Source organism: Mus pahari, chromosome 16 (genome assembly GCF_900095145.1).
Source record: "Mus pahari chromosome 16, PAHARI_EIJ_v1.1, whole genome shotgun sequence".
Classification (NCBI taxonomy): domain Eukaryota; kingdom Metazoa; phylum Chordata; class Mammalia; order Rodentia; family Muridae; genus Mus; species Mus pahari.
Window position 1 is genome coordinate 6,922,875 of NC_034605.1, and position 21,516 is coordinate 6,944,390.

The window sequence follows — 21,516 nt, forward strand, 5'->3', positions numbered from 1 at the left end:
AAGAGGCAGAAAAGAAAAGTCCAGATCCCTACTTGAGAAAAGCCCTGGCTCCTCTGCTTAGCAACCATGAACTGTTGAACATCCATCCACTCTCCTCTGGGAAGATCTTAAGCCTGCATTTCAGCAGGATTATTCTTAAAAGTGGCATTAATAACTATCAAGGAGGAGGATGTGTTTTAGAAATGCCCAGGGCACTGAACCATCTCCCTTCTTTCTGCTCCCTAAGCTTCCCCCTCCTCTCTGTCATGCACTCTAGCGAGCATTTTCCCAGGCCAGCTTAGGGAGCGAGACTGTGCTACCTTGACAAAAATATTCCATTACCTTTAGGTGACCTTTCTCTGAGACTTGGATGGAGAGAGCTTCGACCGTGGGTCAGGTGCTGGATGACTTTTCTTGTGTTCCCTGAAAGACGGGGCTGATGGATGGCATCTAAACCCTGCTTCCCTAATCCTTCAGGCAGAAGGCAAAGCTCTCCATAGGGTAATCCTGAGTGATTCATGGTGTGGCAGCGGCGTCTCACATCACGCGAATATAAACTGACAGTTCACACACACCGGCCTCAGGATGGTATTTACTTACGATCTTCTCAGGTACACTCCTGGTGACTGCCCAGGGGACAGACAGCACTCCATGAAAGGCTTACAGACAAAGAGGCAGCCGAAAACTGGTGTGTGGGTGGACCTCAAGGATAATCCTCAAAGTCAAATGTAAAGCAAAAACAAAAAAGGGAAATAAACTCAGAAATTGGGATAGCCCATACATGCTGTTGTAAAGTTTAGACGATGGAAATGAAACCCAAAGCCATGAATCAAGCATGTTGGTGAACACCTATAATCTTGGCACTCAGGCAGCTGAGGCAGGGGTATGGCAAGTTTAAGGCCACCCTGGAGTCCATAGAGACAGTCTGTCTATAAAAGAAATAAACAAGCGGACTAATAAAGGACAATAAAACAGATGAACTCCTAAAACCATGGAGAAGCTGAAGAACACCAATCAACAGTAGATTCTGAACCTCTGATGAGGAAAACTCACGGGGTGGGGTGGCTCAGTTGGTTAACTGCTTGCCGCTGGCTGTACGAGCATGAGGATCTGAGCTCAAATCCAGCATCCACATATAAAACAGGCACAGTGGTACATACCCACAATCCCAGCTCTACGGGCATAAAACGAAAAGGACCCCTGAAGCTTGCTGGCAGCCAGTCCAGCCAAGTCTGTGAGCTCAGGTTCAGACATCTGACTCAAAAAACATAACGTAGAAGTGGGGTTTGAGTGTGCACCTTTAGTTCCAACACTTGGGAGGCCGAGGCAGGCAGATCTCTGTGAGTTTGAGACCAGTCTGGTTCAAGTAGTGAGCTCCAGGCCACCCATGGTTATACCATGACCCCATATCAAAATATTAAAAAAGAGAGAGGGGCGGAGAGAGAGAACTGAGAGACTGAGGAAAATACCTGTTGTTAATCTCTGGCCGCTACATGCATTCACCTGTACACATGTATATACGTACACACAAACATGTACACATGTACCACACAAAAGGTTAAATGAAGAATTTTTAAAGAGAAAAAACTTACGTGAAGATGCCCCCCAAGAAAGTATTTAATCCCCTTCTTTCCCTAAAGGAAACTGGTAGATGATATTAAAATGCCTGCAGACAAATGTCAGCTCTCTCTGATCTGTTTGTGTCTGCATCCCGGGCTGCTCTGTTGCCTTGAAGAGAATGTCAAAACCAGACACCCACACAGTGACATTCTGGTGGCTGAGTCTGGACTCGTGAGGAAAAGATGAAGCGGGATTTGGAAATCCCTGTAAATGCAGTGGGACCAACATAGAACATCATCACCACCGGCCTTTGCACAGGCTCCTCGCATGCTCAAATCCAGCGCGTAGCAATCTTTTCTGCGGATGAGCACAGCCGCTTCTTTTCCTTTGTACGCAAGCCCGGAGTGTGTTGAAGACTTGAAAGAAGACCTCTGCCACTTCATGGCTGTCTCTGACATTTAAGCCTCGATTGGCCCCTTTCTTGTCCAGAGCATGAAGCATCGAGGAGAAGGGAAACACATATAATCTGAGCTGGCAGCGTGCCAGGCGGAGGGCAGCAGTCTGCAGGGGAGAAGATGCAGGTCTCTGCTTTGCCGCTCTTTCGGGAATAAGTAGTTTCGTGTCCATTTGGTCTTTTAAAATTACGTGTGTGTGTGTGTGTGTGTGTGTGTGAGTGTGTGTGTGTGTGTGTGTAAATCAGCAGATGCTATATTGTTTTATTTCCTTTCAGAGCTAGGTATCAAATCTAGGGCCTTGACCACACTAAGCATGCTCTGCAGCACTGAGCTATCCCCCGGGCTCTTATTATAATTAACTGATGCAGAGTTCAACTTTACCACTTGGAGAACTCCTTTCACATAGGTGCTGCCACGAGGTTTAAAAGCTGGCTCAAACAGCTATGGAATCGTAGCAAATCTTGGGCAGACATGGGCGTGAGGAGCTCAGTAAGAGGACGCTGGGGGCGTTCTAAGTACTGAGGAGCCCATGGCTGCTGAGAAGGAACACCCTGGTACTCTCTATTCACTCACTACTTAAATGCATGTGTCAACAGTCTCCTACCCAATGGTGACCAAGGTTGTTCTGAGTCCTGGCTGGTTTATAAGGTTAAGGCACAATTCACAGAAGGGCAGAAAGCTGCAGAAAGAAGTACAAAGAATGAAAAAGTCATCCCTAAGTGTAGGAGAATGGGCCACAATGGCCGCTCAAGTCATGTTCGGCTTCCCGTGTATCTTGGAATGTGAGTCAGTCCAGCCTAGATGTTGATCGGGATTCTGGCATCATGACAAATTTAAAAAAAAGAAAAATGGATTTCAGCCTAAACTCAGTGTATATACATAACTCCCTTCTCACTGCAGCTGCTGCCCTTTAGGGCTGGGCAATCACTAATTCCCACCAGAGAGGCAGCCCAGGCAGGATCTATGAACATTGAAGTCATCCTCGCTCAGTGACATGTGACTACATATGGTAGGGGAAAAAAAAAAAAACTATCCAGTTGTAGGGCCTACAGGAGAGAGGTCAAAGCCACCAGGACTCCTGGCTTCACACACTCTGACTGACCTAAGAACACTTCCTAGAGGTTATTAGGAATCTCACAGAATTTTCTGAAAGGCTGGCCAAGCAGACTTGAAAGTTATCTAGCCAAGAACAGAGCCCAAATTTTACTCTTCCTGAAGTGCTGCGGGCGCAGCCCTGGAACACGGTACAGATGCTCCTGGTTCACGGTCCACAGAGGCCAAGACGCCTTCATCTCTCACCGCTCCCTCTGGGAAGATGGATGGCCTGTCCCATCCCCACCCTCCCAGACACTGTCAACATCAGCAGCTTACAGGGCTATACTTGGTGACGATGTTCTAGTGGGAAAGAGAGCTGACGAGACGTCTTCCATAGACCTCATGGAGGCAGAGCTTGCAGGATCAGAAAGCCGAGAAGAACCATAGTGGTAGCTCAGCAAATTAAGTCACCTGCCACCAAGGCTGAGTTCCTGGAAGTCACATAGAAGACTGAGAAAAGCCAGGCCAGCAATGTGTCCTCTGACCTGCAGGTACACCAGGACATACCTCCATGTATGCACACAACGGGAGGGGGGAGGGAAGGAGGGAGGGAGAGAGAGAGAGAGAGAGAGAGAGAGAGAGAGAGAGAGAGATGAAAATTTTAAAATTTCTAAACATATTGACCCTCATGAAAGGAAGGAATGAGGAGACTGAAGGAGGAAGGCTGTTGCAGAAACAGTCTCATCATGGTGGCCAAATACACTGACAGAAACATTCCAAAGAGGGGAGAGTTGTTTGGGTGTGTGGTTTCAGATAGGTCAGAGGTCAGTTCCTGATTGCTTGGCCTCATGCTCTGGGGAAGAAGAGCAGATGGCCATAGAGTGTGATGAGGGAGCACCTTCACCTCATTTCAGACATCAAGGAGACAGTGGGGCAGGTACAAGGACAAGATACCCCCAAGCGCTTGCCTCTAGTCATCTCCTGCCTCTAGGACCAGCAAGTAATGGTACCTGCCACCAAGCCTCATGACCTGAGTTCATTCCCCAGAGACTACATGATGGGAAGAGAAACGACTCCTGAAAGCTATCTTTTCACTACAAATGCACCATGTCATGCATGCCCACAGTAATAGATACATAGATAGTAGATACATACATACATACATACATACATACATACATACATACATACATAGAAAAGGTAGATAGATGATAGATAGATAGATAGATAGATAGATAGATACATAGATACATAGATACATAGATACATAGATAGATACATAGATTAAAGAGATAGGTACATAGATATATACAGGTACATATATATAGGTACATAGATACATATTTAGATACACAGACAGACAGACAAAATTTAAGCCTCTAGAACCCTCCAAAATAGCACTATCATCAAGGGCCCAGCCAGCACACTAGCCTTTTAAAGGGGCACTTCAGATACAAATCAAAACGGCTGTGGAAGGTCCATATCAAAGAAACCGTATCTGGGCGGATTTCTCAAGGATGGGAATGTATTGGTGAAGCAAAGTAAGTTGGCAGGAATGGTCAGGGAAGTAGAGAAAAGAAGGGGAGCCCAGGAAAGGGGGGCAGAAAGTGCCAAAGGCCAGACATAAGATGACTATATATGTGTCTGTTAATACCCACCTCTTAAAAACACTAGCATGGACTGAGGAGATGGCTCAGTGAAGAATGCATTGACCACATGAGTGCAAAGACTTGACTGAGGATCTCAGAGCTCATGAAGGGCAGATGGTAAAAAGAAAGTCAGGGAGTGGTAGAATACCAAACTTCATCATTAGTTACTTAAAACCACCGTTTTTCAAGAACTTGTCATGTTCAGCAAGGGGATGATAATGTCACTTGTACCTGCAAATTTGAAGGACAATGTCATCTGTAATTGAACTGGTAATAAAAGCACTGTCATACCAGCCTGGACTAGTGTCAAAGAGTGTCCCCTCTACCAAGGTCAATAATCCTCAGTTACCTCTACAGAGTCAGCATCACACAGTGTAACCTCTACCTGGGTCAGCATCGCACAGTATAAACTCTACCTGGGTCACTGTGGAACAGTATAAACTCTACCTGGGTCACTGTGGAACAGTATAAACTCTACCTGGGTCACTGTGGAACNATAAACTCTACCTGGGTCACTGTGGAACAGTATAAACTCTACCTGGGTCACTGTGGAACAGTATAAACTCTACCTGGGTCACTGTGGAACAGTATCATCTTTAGATCACTATAGCTATGGAACTCATTTTCCATTAAACACTGTGATCAAAAGCAACTAACTCTTCAAGGGCCAGGTATGGTGGTGCACACTTTAATTACAACAAGTTCAAGGCCAGCTTTGTCTACATGGAGAGTCCCAGATCAGACAGTGTAACAAAGTGAGACTTTGTCTTTTAAAAAGAAAAAAAAAGAAATTCTTAAAAAATAAAGTTAGGCCTGGTGGTAGAGGCCTACAATACTAGCTAGCCACTTGGGAAGCTGAGACTGGAGGACCACAAGTTCAAGGCTAATCTTGGCAACTTAGTAAGACCCTCTCTCAAAATAATATTAAAAAATTAAGAAATAAAAAGGGCACAGTATTATGTAATACAGCTCAGTGTTAGAGCACTTGTATAGCACATGAGAGATCCTAGGCCTAATACATAGAAAAGGGAAAGAGAGGAAAGAGGGTTAAATCAATCTACAGGTGGAAAGGACGATATTATAGAGGATATTGCTAAAATTCGAAGATCATAAAGGCTCTGTATTCAAAGATCATTAGGGAATATTTGGAACAGGCTACAACAAAAAATTAGAAAATCTCAAAGAAGATGACTGATTCCATTCTTGTAATGAATCAAGGATATAGAAGAAACCTAAATACATCTACAGCAAATAATAACGTTAAATCAACTATAAAAAGTCTCAAAGTAAAGAAAAGACCAGGACTGATGGACTTGTTAGAAAATGTTACCAGATTTTTAAAGAAGAGCTAACAACAATGCTCCTCAAACGCATCCATGAAACAAACAAACAAACCAACCAAAACAAAAGAATGCTGTCAGACATATTCCATAAACTGATAAAGACATATGCAAAAGAAGAAAGGAGAGAGGGAGGGAGGGAGGGAGGGAGGGAGAGAGAGAGAAGAGAGAGAGAGATTATTCCTGGCAAACACACACACAATATTCTTAATAAAATAAAATATTTGTAGAACAAATTCAACAGCACATTAAAAGACTATACATGATGAGGTAGCTTTTATTCTAGGATGCAAGGATGCAAATCAATAAACATAATAAATCAAGAAAACCTCACAAAATCATCTCAATAATTGCAGAAAAGACCTTTGATAAAATCCAGCATCACTTTATGAGGTGCAGAAGATGATATCTCAATACAATAAAAGCCCCATATGAGAAATGTGTAGCTAACGAATGTATAACTAACATCACACTAAATGGGGAAACAGAAAACACTTCATCCGAGCGCAAGACTGAGACATTTGTGTCCACTCTTACCACTCTTAGTCAAAATAGCATTAGAAATATTAAACAGATAAATTAAACAAGATGAAGAAATAGAGACTTAGAGATGTGGAAGGGGGGATGTAAGCTACACCTACACTCTGAAGGTATGAGTCTATGTATAGAAAATCAAAGGACTATTCCAATCTGGTAAACACATTCTTAAAGCAGCAGAATACGAAGTAAGCATCCAGCATCAGGACTTCTTTTATATAACGATTAACTCACTGAGAAATAAACTCTCTACCTACAACAGCCAAATGAAAAAGGAACTACATTGGATTAAGCCCATAGAAAGTGGAAAGACCTCCCATATGCACAGATTGGGAGAATCAAAATTATCCAAGTGGCCGTAATGCTCAAGCAACCTGTACATTTCATATAATCCCCACCAGGATACCAAGAAAATTCTGCAAGAACACGAAAGACCCCCAAATAACTGAAACCAACACCAATCAAAAAGATCAGTGTCAGGAGTATTGCAGTACCTGGTCTCAAGTTACGTATACTATAGAGTCAATATACCAGAAACTGTAGCACTGGCGCAGAAGTAGACATGTTACCTAATGAAATAGAATAGATGACCTAGAAATAAATCCATGAATCTCCAGCCAATTGTTTCTTAACAAAAGTGCCAAAAACAGACCTTGGAGCAAAGACAGACTTTTCAACAGGTGCGGCTGGAGAAAGGGAATGGCCACATGGAAAAGAGAGAAGGCGGTCTTCTGTCTCTCAGCCTATAAAAGAATCGATTCAAAAATGCATGAAAGGCTATAATATAAAGCTCAAACTACTAGAAGAAAGCTTACTGGAAATATTTCAAAATATTGGCACAGACAGCCATTTCCTGGGTAGGATTCCAATAGCCAAGGAAATAAAAACAAGAATTGACAAATGAGATCTCATCAAGTCAATAGACTTCTGCTCTGTCAAGGAATAACCAATAGACTGAAGAGAAAGAAAACCTGCAGAATGGGAGAAAGACTTTGCCATCTATTCATTTGATAAAGACTAATGTCCTTAATATATAAAGAGCTCAAAAACAAACAAACAGAAAGACTAAGTAATCCAACCTTAAAACAAATGGAAGACATGAGTAGACATCTCAAGAATACAAGTGGCCAAAATGTCAATGAAAAATGGCCAATGTGTTTAACAATCAAGAATTTGTCACTCAACTTTACTTCGAGAGTCTCTCACTCTAACCAGACTGACTCTAAGCAAAAGAAACTTCATCAACAACAATAAAAACTAGATACTGTGGCTCACATTTGTAATCTTAGCACTAAGGAAGTTGAGACAGGAGGATCCCTGATAGCCAAGATGACCCAGGGCTACGTCGTAAGTTCCAGGCCAGGCTACAGAATAAGACCATCTCAAAAAATCAATAGTGGTAATGGTCTGAAGCAGGCATGAGGGTGTGAGATGGTGACTACTGAAAAGAATGTAAGTTAGTCTGGCCCCTCTAGACATCAGTATCTCTATATAGAGTTCCTCAATATAGAATATGGCCTGACTTTATGACTCCTGGGTATCTACCCAAGAGGCCCAATCCAACAACTAACAGAAATATCTAAACAACAATGTCTAGTGTAGGACTATCCAAAATTGCCACGCTGGGAAATCAGCCTAGGCTGTACAAAATGAATGGCTAAAGGAAGTATGGTGAGTTGGACGTGTGAAGTATTAGCCTAGCATGGTCTTCTGAGATAGGGTCTCATATAGTTCACTCTGGCATTTAGCTCATTATATAGTTGAGGATGACCTTGAACTCTTGATCTTCCTGACTCTATCTCCAACAAAGATAGATAGATAGATAGATAGATAGATAGATAGATAGATAGATAGATAGATAGATAAATAGATAGGAAGATAGATTTTTTTTTATTTCATGTTTGTGTGAGTGAATGCATGTATGCATATGTACATGCATGTGTGTGTGTGTGTGTTTGTGTGTGGGTGTGGGTGTATGTGTATGGGTGTGGGTGTGTATGTGACACATGTAGGGTACAGAGGACAACTTGTGAGTTTTTCTTCTCCTTCTACAATGTCAATTCTGGGGATCAAACACAAATCCTTGTACTTAGTGGCAAGCACCTTACAGAGCCAATTCACCAGCCCACATCATGTTCTTTATCTTGTTTGCTGGGGTTTTGCCAAAGGCAAATGCTCAGCTCTCCTCACTGTGATCTGAGTACTCAAGGAAACCAAGTTCTTTTCTGCCCTAGTGACCAAGGGACATGGTGACAGGACAGTGCCTCTGCATCTGCTTCCAGCCATGGAACTGTCTCTAGTCTACACTGACTTCCTCTGCATGAGACCCTGAGACCGCTTAGAGGTGGTGAAGAAAATCCTATTATAGCTAGTTCAATTTCAACTTCAGGTAAACAAGACTGACTTTCGTAGTTCAAGTACATCCCATGGTCGAACTTCTGTGTCTCTCAAAAGGCTATAAATCTTCTTTGAAATATAAATTAAATGAAGCATGCTGGATTTTATCTGGCCTACTCTACTGCCTTCTGCCCCTTCTCCACCCCCAGGAAATGCTCGCATGTGGGGACAAGAGTTCCTATCCTCTCCCTCCCAGAAAGTTGGACACTGAAGAGAGAGAACAAAGGAAATAAAAATAACAAGTGGCCTGAAAGCCAGCCCACCATGGAAAGAATGCCATAGCACATTTGCTGACAGAGACCTAAAGAGCTTTCCAACAAAAACAAGGAAATTTAATCTCTCCTTTGCAAAGGCTTCCCTCGCACTAATTTGTTGAAAGAGCAAGCAAGCAAGCATGCTCACCTCTGTGGAGAGGCACAGTACCAACCGTGACTTATTGAGCTTACAATTAGACAAATCAAAGCCAATCTTTATTGACAAGGGCAGAGATACCAGGAATGGGGGGTTCACTATGCCGTACAAGCTTTGCCTACCTCCATGAATCACCCCAGTCAATCCCACATCACTTGTTTTCCCAACTACACAAACTGGTTTGCTCAAACAACTGCATGAAGTGCTCCTTGCACTTAACTTGTGCATGGCTCGCACGAAGCTGCAGTCCCCTTCAGACCGATGGCCAGGATGCTAGAGGCTGATGCTTTGCAGTTTGCTCCCAAACAAGAGGCAGGAAGGTTGTAAGTCCTTGGCGAAGTTGCTGTCACAGGCTGGTCTCTGCTACAGACAGGACCTGGAAAGTTGTTCCCTCCTCAGAGAACATGCTGAGAGAAATAGCTAGCAAGAAGAAAGGTGGGAATGGCTTTCCCCTGAAAACTATACTTATCGTGTTTCTGTGTGTGTGTGTGTGTGTGTGTGTGTGTGTGTGTGTGTGTCTATGTGTGTGTGTCTATGTGTGTGTGTCTATGTGTCTATGTGTGTCTATGTGTCTGTGTGTGTATGTATGTGTCTGTGTGTCTGTGTGTGTGTATGTGTCTATGTGTCTGTGTGTGTATGTGTCTGTGTGTATGTCTGTATGTGTGTCTGTGTGTGTATGTGTCTCTGTGTGTATATGTGTTTGTGTCTATGTGTCTGTGTATGTGTATGTGTCTGTGTGTCCATGTGTCTGTGTGTGTATGTGTCTGTGTGTGTGTATGTGTGTGTGTGTGTGTGTGTGTGTGTATGTGTGTGTGTGTGTGTGTGGGTGTGGGTGTGTGTGTATGTATGTGTTTTCATACATTTGTACAGGTCAGAGTACAGCTTCTGATTCTGTTCCTTGGGCATCATCCACTTTTTGTGTGAGAGAGTGTTTCTTTCTTTTTTTATTATTTTTATTCTTCTCTCATATATTACATCACAAATGCAGTTTCCCCTCCTTCCTCTCCCCCCAATTCTTCCCCACCACCTTCCCTCCCCTCCCCATCCACTCTTCCTCCTTCTCCTTTCCCTTCAGAAAGGGCAGACTTCCCAGGGATATGAACCAACCATGGCAGATCAAGTTACAATAAGACTATGCACACCTACATGTATTAAGGCTGGACGAGACAACCCAGTCGGAAGAAAGGGTCCCAAAACCAGGCAAAAGAATCAAAGACAGTCCATACTTCCTTCCACTGTGAGCAGTCCTACAAGAATACCAAGCTACACGATCATAACATTTAGAGGACCTAGGTCAGATACATACATCTGCTTGTAGGTTTGGTCTCTGTGAGCCCCTATCAGCCCTGGTTAGTTGATTCTGTGAGTTTTCTCTCCATGACCTTGATCCCTTTGGCTCCTACAATCTTTCTTCCCCCTCTTCCTTGGGATTGCCCGAGCTCTGCCTAATGTTTGGCTGTGGGTCTCTGCATCGATCAACTGCTGGGAAGCCTCTCTGATGGAGAGAGTGTTTCTTATTGGCCTGGATCTCTGGCCGAGTTGGTTAGGCTAGCTGGCCAGTGAACTTTAGAGATCCATCTGTCTCCACCTTTCATCTCCCCATCTCTGGGAGGATGAGCACACAGCGCCACAAATGGCTTTGTACCTGTATCCTTGTGATCAAACTCAGATTTTTCACTTGGGTCTTACTGACCCAACCATCCCCTGAGCAGCATAATTTCTCATTCAAGGCTTTTCTTTCTGCTCTCCCTATCTGGCTACTGCTGCCCATGGGGTTGATCACAACTGTAGCCCTCTGAACTTGCGCCTACTTTCCTAGCATGTGCATCTGCCGTGACCTGCTACATTGTCACAAATGCAAAAGCAGAGTGCCAGCTAGTCATGGACTGAAACCTCCCAGACTGTGAGCCAGCATCACCTTCCTCTTTTCTAAGTTAGTTCCCTTGGGCATTTCAAAGCAGTGAGGAAAAGCTAACAAATACCATAGCAATGTTCTCTCTCTCTCTCTCTCTCTCTCTCTCTCTCTCTCTCTCTCTCTCTCTCTCCTAGTTTCTTCATGAAATTTCTCTTATCATTTCTTCTGTGTATTAGAAGAAGAAGAAGAAGAAGAAGAAGAAGAAGAAGAAGAAGAAGAAGAAGAAGAAGAAGAAGAAGAAGAAGAAGGAAGAAGAAGAAGAAGAAGANAAGAAGAAGAAGAAGAAGAAGAAGAAGAAGAAGAAGAAGAAGAAGAAGAAGAAGAAGAAGAAGAAGAAGAAGAAGAAGAAGAAGAAGAAGAAAAGAAGGGGAGGAGGAGGAAGAGGAGGAGGAAGAAGAGGAGGAGAAGAAAATATTTGAGACAGGGTTTCCTTTAGCTCAGGCTAGCCTCAAACTTTCTATGGAGTTGAAGATGACCTTGAACTCCTGATCCTCTGCTTCTGTCTTCCAAAAGCGAAGACTACAGGAGAACTTCTACCATGTCTGGTTTACCAAGCACTGGGTTTTGAGCCAGGGCTTCATGCATGCTAGGCCAGTACTCTGCCATTGGGGTGCATCCCAGCCTCTGAGGTGCTTTTTCTTAGTTACAAGATTTTATTCCATTTTTGTGATTTTTGTTTAAAGGAGTGTTTACATGTCTACACAGGTTCCCTCAGCAATAGTTCCTTGGGTACCAATTTTCTGCCTTACTTCACTGCTCACTGTAACAGGACACCTGACAGAAATAAGGGAAGAAGGATTTACTTCGGCCCCTGGTGTGGGTAACATAATTAATCATGGAAGAGGTGACGTGTGGCAAACAGAGCATGACGTAGCTAGTCACATTGCCCCTCAAGTCAGGAAACAGAGCTCACATGAGAACCAGGACTGGGCTATGACACATCACCCTCTTCCCTGATGGCCCTGTCTGCCACCCAGGCCTACATCCAAAAGAATCTACAACTTTCCAAAACAGTGCTACCACCTGGGGACCAACTTTCCAAATCCCTGAGTGTGCAGAGAGGTAGACTCAAATTCAAGTCAAAATAGATGGCGATTTAGGAAGTAAAACCAAGGCAATTATTAATTCCAAGAAAAGGAAAAGCTCTGTGAGCTGTAGAACTCTAAAGAGCTTGGTTGTGATGTGCATTCAGACAGTCTAAATAAAGTCACATTTACTCTAGAGCTTGTTCATTAGTGTGTGTGTGTGTGTGTGTGTGTGTGTGTGTGTGTGTGTGTGTGTGTCCAGACACCAGAAATGCATGTGGGGTCCCAGGAAGCTGGAGTTACCATGCAGTTGAGCTGCCTAATGTGGGTGGCAGGGACTGTACCCCAGTCTTCTGAGACAGCAGCACACATTCAACCCCTAAAGAAATTTTAGATCCTCAAAGAGAAATTTTCATCTCTGAGAGTAAAACAAAATTGCTAGACAATGAAAAGAAGGCACTGAACATGTGGGATTGAAAGTACAGAAGCCAATGTGAGGAGAAACTGTCGAAAAATTGGCAGTGTCTTCCTGTGGAGGGGAGGGGACAGTATGAGAGTTGAGTAAGGGACAGACAATTTTCATAGGTAATGTCATACTCTGACTTTAAATTATGTGTATGTACAACTTCAATAAAAATATAAACTCTAAGATATTAAAATGCAGACATTATTTTAAATCTATAACTTAGAGATCCAGGACAGGGTAGAGGGTGGGGAAAGATATGTTATGAACATTTGTGGTGTAATACCACCCAATATTTGGTAGCAGTTCTTAAGAGCATTCATCCAAATTCCTTGACTCCAAAATTGAATGAAAGCTGGTCTGAGACTATCCATCTTTATAACCAGTGTGGCCTCTATCCAAACACATTCGACTGCCCATGTGCACCGAATTAAAAGCAATAATAAAGATAATCAAAGGGGCTTCCCACAAAATATTTTTGCTACATAGAGCAGACCACAACATTTTTCCTATGTCTACGGTCAGCAGCGATGTGTCAATGGTGGGGAAATGGTAATGACCTGAAGACGCCTGGTAGGAGAGAGCAGGTAGCATGTTTATTAGAGCTTGTGATAACCAAGGGCAGTGGCAGCCAAAGAGAAATGCCTGACTTCCTCCGGGAAGTCAGACCACAGTCTGATTTGAATGTGTTAAGAGAACTGACTAAAAAATAAAATACTTACCATAGACTGAGAATGCTTACTGTATGGTAGACACTGCTCATTGCTTTGTATACGTTACAATGTTCCATTCTAACGGAACTTCATGAGGGAGCCTCCAACTTTTCTGTTCCTTTTAGAGATTAAAAAAAAACAAAACAAAACAAAAAAAAAAAACAAATCACAAAGAGTGATAAGATAAGAGGCTCCAGGTACAATCAGCCAGGTATGGTGATGCCAGCACTAGGAAAACAGACATAGGAGGATGGCGCTTGAGGCCAGCTTGGGCAACATAGTAAGACCTAGTTACACACACACATGTGCACACACACACACTCACAAAGATAATATCCAATTAATAAATGATGAGGCTAGGAGAAGACAGAGAATTGGGGCTTTATTCCTATATTCCTTACAACTCATTGCCATCTCATTACAATTTGGATTCCAAATGTGCCCATAAGCTGCATTTGAACACCTATTAGTCACACTGTTTCTAGAGGTTATATAGAGATTGGCTGGCAGAGGTGACTCACTAGGGGTAATTCTTTTAGGGTTATAGCCAAACCCTGCTTCTGTCCCTCAACTCTCTATTTCCTGATCTACTAAGACAGTTGGTTAGTTGTTTTTGACGGTGGTGGTGGTGGTGGTGGTGGGGGTGGTGGTGGTGGTGGTGGTGGTAGGATGATAGTGGTGGTGGTTTGGTGATGTGTTGGTGGTGGGATTTATTCTGAAGCAAGATCTTCTTGGCTTAAGCTAATCTTGAACTTGATGCATAGTTGAGGTTGACCTTGAACTCCTGGTTCTCCTGTTTCTACCTCTGAGGGCTAGATTCCAGGTGTGCACTGCCACATCTGAATCCAGAGATCCATGCATGTTAATCAAGCACTCTGCCAATTGAGCCACATCCCCAACGCTGATTCCCCAAGATGTGAGGAGCCATGAACCTGCTACGGCCGTTGAAACAGTGAGCCAAATACATCTTTTCTCCTTTAAGTTGTTTCTGACAAGGTGTTTTGCCAGAGCCACAATAGAAGTGATGAATATACACCCTAAAGACAAAGCTCATTCTTCCTTTCATTCTTGGGAATGCTAACTGAGCAGAAACATCTCAAAGAACAACAAATGCAAGGTGGGTTGGGATGAGACCCATGTACCTCTGAAGGTCCCTATTGCCCATCATTGCTTCTTTGCTGTGCCTGGGATAGGGTACTTCCCCTTCACAGCTAGAATGTATGAGCTGCAGAAGAGAAGCCAAGCATCCAAAGCCAGTGTAGGTTCAGCATCTAATCCACACTCAAGACCAATAAGAAGGAAACTGGTAATCAGCCACCAAACGCAGACACTATTGCACATGCCAGCAAGATCTTGCTGAAGGTACCCTGATATAGCTATCTCTGTGAGGCTATGCCAATGCCTGGCAAATATAGAAGTGGATGCTCACAGTCATCTATAGGATAGAACACAGAGACCCCAATGGAGGAGCTGGAGAAAGTACCCAAGGAACTGAAGGGGTCTGCAACCCTATAGGTGGAACAACAATATGAACTAATCAGTACCCCCCAGAACTTGTGTCTCTAGTTGCATATATAGCAGAAGATGGTCTAGTCAGCCATCGTTGGGAAGAGATGCCCCTTGGTCTTGCAAACTTTATATGCCCCATACAGGGAAACGCCAGGGCCAAGAAGTGGGAGTGGGTAGGCAGGGGAACAGGGTGGGGGGAGGGTATAGGGGACATTCGGGATAGCATTTGAAATGTAAGTGAAGAAAATATCTAATAAAATAAGTTAAAAAAAGAAAGAAAGAAAGAAAGAAAGAAAGAAAGAAAGAAAGAAAGAAAGAAAGAAAGAAAGAAAGAAACTGGCAGTCCTCAGATCTCAGAGGAGGCCACTCCTGCCCCCATGTTACCGAGATGAGATGTCTCTGCTTTTCTTCATGGCACAGACAGCCTGTGTGAATCCCTGAAGGCCGGTCATCACCAAAAACCGGATCCCTAAACCAAAATAATAAATACCATCTAATAGCCGGGCATGGTGGCACACACCTTTAATCCCAGCACTTGGGAGGCAGAGGCAGGCAGATTTCTGAGTTTGAGGCCAGCCTGGTCTGCAGAGTGAGTTCCAGGACAGCTAAGGTTACACAGAGAAACCCTGTCTCGAAAAAACAATAAATAAATAAATAAATAAATAAATAAATAAATAAATACCATCTATTGAGTCCTTGACATACACCAGGGGTCTGAGAAGCATTTCCCCAGCCTTAGTTTCATTGTAGCTTCCATTAAGCCTACATAAGCAACTTTCCTGTCATGTCCAGATCTGGAGCTAAGGGAACAGCTGGGGAATGACTCATGCCATTGAGTGGCCAGGCCAGAGAGCAAACCCAGAATCTCTTATCCCCAAATGCTCTGCTGTTTATAAACAAATCAGAATGAAATTTGTTGTTTTGAGGCAGGATCCCATGTATCCAAAGGTAAGCCCAAACTTCCCATGTTGCCAGCAATGATCGTGAACTTCTGATCTCCCTGCCTCTGTCTCCAGTGTGCTGGGGTTATACGTGGATGCCACCATTCCCAATAGATCCAGTGCTGGGACTGAAACCAGGACTTTGTGAATGCTAGGCAAGTGCTCTTCCAACATTTCTACATTACCCAACCCTCAAAATGGCATTTTGGTTTCCAAAAAGTTAGCAAGTAATCCAAAACCTACAAATGATTGGTCATCATGATGATGATGATGATGATGATGATGATGGTGGTGGTGGTGATGATGATGATGGTGGTGGTGGTGGTGGTGGTGATGATGATGATGGTGGTGGTGATGATGGTGGTGGTGGTGATGATGATGATTGATGGTTGAGAACAAAACAAGGAAAAGCTCACAAGTTACTAGAGGGTAAAAGTTAAAGTGTCTCTTATTCTTACAACAACCTTCTAGATGTGTTCTCTGGCCTTAGCCCTATATCATCCATTTTATTGTTGTTCTTCAAAAAGTATCTATTTCCATAAAACTTAGCAGTCAACAAGCAGCAAAGATGGAAGTAAAAGGCTATACACAATTTGGCCTCCTTGCAACCCCTCTTGACTTTGACATACGACCACACTGGTCTTTCTCATGTGTGAGTGTTAGATCTCTCCTTAGCAATCCCAGGGAAACTGTCCATTTGCCATCTAAAGCTACATTTAGATAAGGACTTTGCTATGCAGTGTCTGGCCTGGAACTCACAACTCTTCTACTTCAGTTTCCTAAGTGCTGAGACTACAGTAGGTGCCACAGTCACTTGGCAATAATCATATTTTCTAATGTGTGGCACCAGCAAAGGTTGACTTGGGCAAAGTCACCAGGGATGCTAGGAACTGAGAGAGAGGAAAGGAGAGTGAGGGAGACGGCCTAATGGGCAAAGCGCTTGCCACTCAAGCTTTCAGATCTGACTTGGGGTACACACAAAGTCTCTCTAACCCTGGCACTCCAGCATCGAGATAGGAGAAGACAGGCCACTCCTCGGCAGTTTTCTGGTCAGCTAATCTAACATACATAGTCATGGACAAGGAGCTCTGGGTCTAACAATGTGGGAAAGGAAGACCCAATACCCAAGGTTGCCCTTAAACCTCTGCAAATGCCATGGTGCATGAGTGTGTGCTCACTCCCTCTCTCCCTCTCCTCCCTCTCCCTCTCCCTCTCCCTCTCCCTCTCCCTCTCCCCATATCCAGAGATGGGGATGAGAAAATGGGGAGCAGAACTGTGGCACCCCAGTCCTGAAGAACTAAACAGTGAGTGTCTTTCTTCCCCACCAAAGCTTCTAGAACAATCAGTGTCAGGGTGTTATAATTTTATTTCCTTGAGCTGTGACAGCAATTTCAGGTCAGGCAGCTCATTTGTTCCTTGGTACATGTATAGTTCCTGTCCTTTGGGGGATGTTTCTTCTTGTGCGAGAACTTTCCCTCCAATGAAGACTACAAATTGTTCTCATCGGGTTTGCACTTTGCACTGCGTACTTAAGGAGCACATGTGGCAGCCTAGAACAAGACAGAAGGAGAAAGGCTTGGAGAGGCCAGGAGGTTGGCAGGAGAACAAATGCAGATGCTGAGAAAGCATCCTAGACTAGCGTGTCCTATCAATGTTTGGCTCTCTGATATAGGAAATATGGACAAAGATGTGTTCTTGAGCTAGGGAGATGACTCAGTCAATAAAGTTCTTGCTACACAAGTGTGAGGACCTGGGTTCAATCCCCATAATCCACCTAAAAGTATCCAGCATAGTGGCTCATACTTGCAATCCCAGCACTGGGGCAGCAGAGAAGGGGGAGGTTCCCTAGAGCTTACTAGCCACCAAGCGCAGTCTAATCAGCTATCCCTAGGTTGTAGTGAGAGTGCTTGTCTCCAAAAAACAAAGTTGATAGTTCATGCATTTAACCCAAGCTCTTGGGAGTCTGATGAGCTGGAACCTAACACATTAAGGAGATAGTCAACAGATGTGTCCAGTGAGTCAACAGCTGGCATGTCTACAGTAGCTCCAATTCTAAAAGCTAAGAGCTCCTCAGTCTTGGAAGCTAATGTCAATATTCTCTCCTATCGGAGGCCCTTCCAGAGTCCCATTTGACCTGATCATCTGAGACCTGATTGGTGGGATGCTGACCGCTCACCTCACACCTCTGCACATTAAGATTCCCAGACAGATGGGTACAACTGAAAATAAAGTACATAGATTGCCTATGGATTTTTTTTTTAAAAAACAGGCCTCTGTGAGAGCCTGTCTCAAGAAATAAACAGTAAATAAAGAAGCACATGCAGTAGGGATCACTGAAAGATTTTTTTTTATTATTATTATTTTCTTTATTTACATTTCAAATGCTATCCCGAAAGTTCCCTATACTCCCCCCCCGCCCCTGCTCCCCTACCCACCCACTCCCACTACTTGGCCCAGGCCTTCCCTTGTGCTGGGTCATATAAAGTTTGCAAGACTAAGGGGCCTCTCCTCCCAGTGATGGCCGATTAGGCCATCTTCTGCTACATATGCAGCTAGAGACACAAGCTCAGGGGGTACTGGTTAGTTCATATTGTTGTTGCACCTACAGGGTTGCAGCCCCCTTCAGTTCCTTGGGTACTTTCTCTAGCTCCTCTTTTGGGGACCCTGTGTTCCATCCAATAGCTGGCTGTGAGCATCCACCACTGAAAGATTTTTTAATACACCTTGTTTTGTTCCTAAGAGAGGGATCATAAGAAACTCCCATCCGTGGTCTTTCACTGGAGCATCAAGAAGCACCGAAAGCTGCATGGAGACTCTCCTAGCAGTAATCTCAGCATCTGGGTGAGTGGACTATGTCTGCTGAGAGGCTGCCGTCATGCTTCTGAGCACCTCTATCCTTCATAGGCAGACGTCCAGTCAGTTCTACCCTGTAGAGAAACGAAGCCATCCGGCTTTTCTTGCAACAGAGCATGAATGTGTTTGCTTAGATAGTACCATGTAAATTCTTTGTTTGTGTGCACGTACCCATGCGTGCACATCTCTATGCGTTGGCCTACAGAGGGCAGAGATCGGCCTTAGGTGTCCTTCCTTAGAGGCTGTCCACCTTATTTTTTATTTTGATTTGTTTTGAGGTAGGGTCTCATTACATAGCACTGTGTGGGCTAGAACTGGCCTTCAGCTCATCAGCTGCCCAAGAGCTGGTATTAAAGGCACCACCATGGGCTCCTACAGTGTAATTCTTGATATACTGAGGTGAGGCCGGTAAGGAAAATAAACAAGAAAAAAAACCTGTTGGATTGCTCATTTGATAATGAGTTATTTGGCAGTGGATGGATGTGGGATAACTGAGCCCTGGAAAGTCCTACAGCAATGGAAGTCAGGTAAGCTGGGGAGGCAGCCCAGTTGAAGGAGTGCTCACCTAGTATGCACAGAGCCCTAGACTTCATGCCCAACATAGCACACACCTGGTGGTGGCTCCTACCTGCAGCCTCAGCTAGAGGCAGGAGGATCAGGGCTACTAATTCATCCTTTACTACATAGAGAGTTTGAGGCCAGCCTAGACTAGACAGACCACATCTCAATTTTTAAATGAAAGCAGGAATGAAAAATGTATAGATAGATAGATAGATAGATAGATAGATAGATAGATAGATAGATAATGTATATTATATGATGAATATATGATGTTTATTATATGTGTGAAATATATAATGCTTATATATGAAATATTTATGATATAATATATGTTGACTATATAATGTATATTATATATGTGATATATGATATAATGTATGATGAATATGTAATGTGTGTTTTATATATATAAATATGGTGAATATATATAGTAAAAAAAATCCCTCCATGGCTTATAATAAAAAAAATCAGATAGACAGCAAGCTTGGAGGTATATGCCTTTGATCCCAGCACTCAAGAGGCAGATTTCTGTGAGTTCAAGGCTACCCTGGTCTGCATAATACATTCCAGGCCAGCTAGGGACACAGTGTGTGCGCGTATGTGAGTGTGTGTGTGTGTGTGTGTGTGTGTGTGTGTGTGTGTGTGTGTGTTAGACAAGATTAGAAAAGAGATGCTAGCAGACTGTAATTCCATAGAGACTCAGCTAATTTCAAGCTTGCCATAACAATGAGTAGATTCTCTGGCTCTGGTTTCTCACCAGAGTATGTCCCCTGCAAATATTCCTCCAAGATCATGTTGATACCACCAAGAGAACTTTGGTACAGACTTCCTAACCACAAGTCCTTTTGGTAATATAGATCCAAGCCAGCTATCATGGGTTCAAACAGGCACGTTTCCTGCAAATCCATTTTTGTGTCCTCTAAGACTAGAGTCGGGAGACTCACCGTGACACTTATTATCTGAAAGGCCACTTGTTAACATGGTGTTGTATAAAAATCCTTCAGAAAAAAAAAAAGTCTGGCGAGATAATGTTACCATTCATTTGTATCTTTTTAAGTGACATTTTCTATGCACAGGGACATGAGAGATACTAAGCAACAACAAAAGAGAAGCACAACTCCCAAAATGAGGTCCATCCATCACCGGTGATGTCAGGCGAACCGGGGAGTAGACACAAGCATACTTACAAAAGATGGCCTCCGCCACTGTGAGAAGCTTCGTTAACCAAACTTCTTTTTGAGTACTGACTAAGCGCAAGACGTTGGTGAGCCACTCGGTTGAAGCCTTCAGAACTCTTAGGGTATAGTACTAAAGACATGCTGTGTTAAACAAATGACTACTTGTGTGTGTTAAGCATCACAAATTAAACCCAAGAAAGATGCGACCTCCGTTAAGATGAAGAGAAGATGGTATGTCACCTGGGAGATGTTTCAACAAGTTTAGAGGTGGTGATAAGACTAGTTTGTAGGGTCTAGGGTTTGTAGGCTTGCCTAGTAGAGTGCTAGCCAAAGCCCTGGGTTCCATCTCCCAGCACAGCATAACCTGAGCATGATGATGTAGGCCTGAAATCCCAACACTTGGAAGATGGAAGTAGGAGTATCAGGCTCGTCTCTGGCTAAATAGTAACTTTGAGATCAGCCTGAGCTACATGAGACCCTGTCTCACAACAAATAAAAAGTAGGTGATAGATGACAGCTAGAGATAGATAGATAGATAGATAGATAGATAGATAGATAGATAGATAGATAGATAGATAGATAGATAGACAGACAAGCAGACAGACAGACAGACAGACAGACAGACAGACAGACAGACAGACAGGGTCATGTTTTAGCACAAATAGGAAACAAGAGAAAGTTGAACATGGTAGAGGTGGGAATACAGGACATTTTTTCAGAACTCGTCTATCCATCCTTGGTGGCAACACCCAATTTATTCTTGCTGGCAGCATTGCAATACTCCATCCCTGAAACTGACCTAGTTTGTGTCTGTTTCTTTAAGAAAGTATTCCAGAGGTGGTCCTGGCCTCATCCCGACAGAATCAGAGGAGACCACTGCTTAGAAATGTCCTGGGCGGAGGAGCTAGAGAAAGTACCCAAGGAGCTGAAGGGGTCTGCAACCCTATAGGTGGAACAACAATATGAACTAACCAGTATCCCCCAGAGCTCGTGTC